The 4,286-nt window shown below is 44.1% G+C and overlaps 1 pseudogene; it reads right to left on the bottom strand.

The window, feature by feature from the left end:
• Nucleotides 1-316: 316 nt before the first annotated feature.
• Nucleotides 317-3,572, bottom strand: LOC142785141 (uncharacterized; annotated as a pseudogene).
• Between the last annotated feature and the right edge of the window lie 714 nt (nt 3,573-4,286).

The raw sequence follows: 4,286 nt of genomic DNA, 5'->3' as shown, positions 1-4,286 counted from the left end.
AGCAAACATGACGTTACCTGTAAAATCTTTTCGACACTTAGTTGACTTATTTTCAGTAGATGTATTTGAACACACACGAAATGGGTTAGATATTATGTATTTAAATCTTCAAATGATTCTTTCACATAACAGCTCAAGTGCCAAAAGAAAGGCAATGTTCACAAGAAAAGAAAAAAATCAGACAATACTTTAAAAAATTGTGGAGATAAAGCTTTTTGCATTTTTAAAATGACCTTGTAGAAGGTGTTGAAACTGGGAGCTCAAACTATTTGGCTTTATAACCACAAAGGACACATCATCAGTCATGTGCGAGAGATTACGCCTGGAGTGTCTTCAGTTTCCGTTTAGCTGCTTGGGCTTCAGACAGCTTGTTGTTTTCTCGTTTGCAAAGGTTGTTTAACAAAGTGCTGGCTGCTACACTAAGTATGTACCCCATCACTACATGCGGCGTATGGCCATTGTCACAAACATCAAAGTCTTCATTCCACTCAAGGAAGAGCGTTGTCATTGAAACAAGCAGTTCCTTCTGCTTTTCACAGGCATAAAATTTGGCTGCGTGTTTTTTACTTGTCATTTTCTCGAGAACAATATTCTTCATCAGTACGGCGTTCACAATGACGGCTTGGGGAAACTTAAGTCCACCTCTTGTGATACTCGTTATGAGTTCGTCTGCCTCAATTGTAAGAGTCCTACTCTCAACAACTAGATTCTCTTTACAGAATGCACATTCAAGCTTCTTGAGTGCAGCATGTGCGCAATAACCAGCGACATAAGTTGTAGCTGGAAGTGTGTGCTGCTTTGCAGCAATGTCCTCTTCGCCAACTACCATCCGATTGCTTTAAAGCACCACTAAATTGATCAGTGGAGGCACATAGAGGAATCTCGTCACTCTCTGGCAGCTCGAGGACCTTCTGCAGCCTCAATTTGTGCTCCGCTTCATACATCTGCCGTATGGAGATATGGTACTGCGCGCCACCTAACTGTCGGTACCTGCCAAATCTGTCTTCAAGGCAGTCCGACTGGAACTTCCCCAGTAAGACGTACCTGAATCCAAGCTTTTCAAGACAGTGGCTTGTCACCTGAACAAGAGCAAGGGATGTGTGACGCAATGCATTGTGCGTCTCATGACTAAATGACCAGTGTCATGCTTGAGGCTTTTCCAGTAGTCGAGACAACTGACTATTTTGTTCAAAAAATCGACTTGAGGGCAAGAAACTACCTTTATGGGCTGTTGTAAGTCATCTCGAAGGTGCCTCCCTTTATCCGGCGTCTTAACATTCACTATGCGCCACCACAATACGACAGTGCTGATAAAATCGGCTGTGCTTTTGGCATGCTGCAGTTCTGCTGCTTGTGCACTGTTGAGAGCTGCGATTGTGAAACTGTTGAACACCTTGAGAACAAGTTTCATGTTTTGTTGCTCTAAGTTCAAAGGTTTCAGTGCCTTCAAACAAAATGTTGGAGCAAGTCGTACAAGCTCATTTCTTTCTCTCTCATGGAGCTCTAGCAGCGTGTTGAATGAAGCTGTTAGCTCGCATGGCTTGTCAGGTAGTCTATTGATGTCTGGAAAAAACATACATTTACCACTGTTACGCTGGTTAAGCCAATTGTTTCGTATGCATTTTAAAACATGAACAGAATCTAAAATAAAAAACAGTGGTCTTGATTGGTCTGATGGATGCTTGTAGACCGTATCAACCTTCCGTGGCTCTGAAAAAAATGACATTGCCTTCCCATTGAAGGAGTTGTTGTCTGAAACAACCGTGATTACTCGAAAGCCTGTTGCCTTCAGCCCATTATTGAGCTCACGAAGAAATTGATGCAGCTGTATTGCATCTATTTTCGCCACTGGAAAGATGTGCACTACGTCTTTGCTTGACGACAGGAGGCTTTGAATCATAAACACATATGCAGTTTTTGCTGCGTTTTGACTGTTTGTAGCCATTCCTACTAGACCACTACCTTTGTAGTCAATGTAGGGCTGCAGATGAATTTCGTTCATGACAAGCGTCACAGTTTTTTCGTGGTCATCCATTCCTACGGCCAGCCTCTTTGCATACGACAGAAATAAAGCATCTTGTTGATCAGAGCATGGGTTCACATGGTATAACCCTCAAACACGTCTAATATTGTCGGGATGTGGAAGATTCAACTTTGCTGTGGACCTAATAAATTTGTACGCATGTGGAAATATTGTGAACACATGGCTAGCGAATACCAGCAAGTCCACAGGGTACCTCGAAGTTCTGCTCAGTAAAATGCCGACTTCCTGTTTTTGCGAACTTGACAACTTCCACTTGCCACTCATGTAGGAAACTTTGGGACGCTAGTTCATCCAGTGTTTCCACTGTCTTCTCAATGACAATCTGCAGGCGTTCTTCGCTGTCAGAGAAGTTTCCTGCCAAACTTTGCACAGCAATAAGGACCTTGCCGATATCCCGCAGATCACACAAATAAACAAGAAGCACGGGGGTCCCAAGCTTGTTAAGCTGCACGTCACCAACGAACACTTTCACAATAAAATCAGCTGACACTGTCGCAGAAAAACGCACAGTTGGAGCTTCTTGAGAATCGAAGTTTAGGAAGAGGACTTTGTCGTGAGTAACAAGTTTTGTCCAGAAGGTGTTTGTCTGGAAACTTGTCAGAGCGGTGAGCAAGTCTTCAAAAGTACTGATGTTATTCTGTTTCTTCTCTTCTTCGTGAGCTTCAGCAGACTGCCTTATTGCCTTCTGTAGCAATTCTCCCTCTAGACGAAGCCGCTTCTCTTCAGGGCCTCCCCGGACAACAGTAGTGGGACGAGAAAGATACGAAGGGTTGTTTGGAAATAGGCTCGGGATAGCACCAGACTTGAGTCGTCTCAGCTGGAAAGGAACTTCAAGTACTCGTCCGCTTTTCTCATCTTGATAGGTCGACGTGGTCACAAAATCGCTTGCATGAAAGTGCTTCTCACACACCTGAAAAAGAAAAGAAAAATGAAGCAGAGCTTATAGCACAAAAATCGAGTAATAAAAAGTTAGCGAACATTCGTCAACTACATATCAGAAAATGTGGCTGTATTATTAGGCATTATCATAGTAGCAATGCCTTGTTAGGCGGCCCAACAGGCGAGCGCTGTTTAATAAATCTAACTCTCATAGGATTTGATCAGGCGCTGCAGTCCGTTTAGAGCGACTCAGGCCATCAGCTAGGCGTGGGATTGCGAGGAAAGTACCTGTTTGTCAAGGCTGGTCGCACGAAAACAAAAATTAGGCAAACAGCATGATTACTAATACTGCGTGTCTCATGTCTTTCGTAAAATATGCTGCAAGTGACCCGAAGGCATAGCTCACAAATAATGAAAATTGAAAGCTTTTTAGTTGCATAGCTGAGTGAGTTTAAACATGCGTAGGCACCTGCGACAAGTGAAAGAACGCACTTACCACAGTGTACTTTGTTGGCGCAAAATCCTTGCGAGGGATCGCTCTCGTCTATGCGGTTCTTTGGTCGGCGTCCATCAGAAACCGATCGACGCGCGCTTTATGTCCATGAGCATAGTTGCAGTGGCACCCCGGTGCACAGCAGCATCCAGGCATATTGCGTAGTTTACCCAACCATGCTCATACAGCACAAAAGAAAGAAAAAACAGCGTGAGCGGTAACGAAATACAACTAGCCTACAACCACAACAGCCAGCAGAGCGAGTGAGCACGTAAGATCAATGTGGCCAGACGCACTCTCATGCACTGCCAACTTCGCTCGGCTGTGCACAAAAATGTTTAAAGCATGAATAAATGAAGTAAATAAGTACATCATTTGAAAGATAAAATATTGCTAAGCTGTTTTGTTAGATAGTAGGTAATAATTTCCTACAGTTTGCCTACTGAAAACTTGTTTCGAAGCAAAAAAGATTGTCTGTCTATTTGGCAAACAAAAGTCGCAAGCCATTCCGACCTCAGCCAGTCGAGCGTTGCTTTCTCACAGACCTCACAGCAGTGACGTCACGCTGACGAGATGGAGGCTTGCCGAGGCCTTCAAAAAAAATATAGGTGGTGTTGGGTAGCCCCGGGAGGCTGCTATTTGTCCACGCGTGCGCGCGCGGTCACTCTGAAAAAGCCACAAATTGCGAAGAAAAATAAGCGCTCAAGGTCATTAGGCATGGTAGTTTTATTGCCCTGCCACCCCTCCCTGCTTAGCGTCCAGCGCTTTCGTCGGGACGAAAGAAGAGATAATGGAATTGCAGCATGCGGCAAAGGTTTGTAACTCCATTCGCACTGGACAGATTCTTAAAATTTTTGCGGTGTCGAATTC

The sequence above is a fragment of the Rhipicephalus microplus genome, unplaced genomic scaffold (assembly GCF_043290135.1).
Source record: "Rhipicephalus microplus isolate Deutch F79 unplaced genomic scaffold, USDA_Rmic scaffold_18, whole genome shotgun sequence".
Taxonomy (NCBI): Eukaryota; Metazoa; Arthropoda; class Arachnida; order Ixodida; family Ixodidae; genus Rhipicephalus; species Rhipicephalus microplus.
This window is presented reverse-complemented; position numbering and strand designations above follow the sequence as displayed.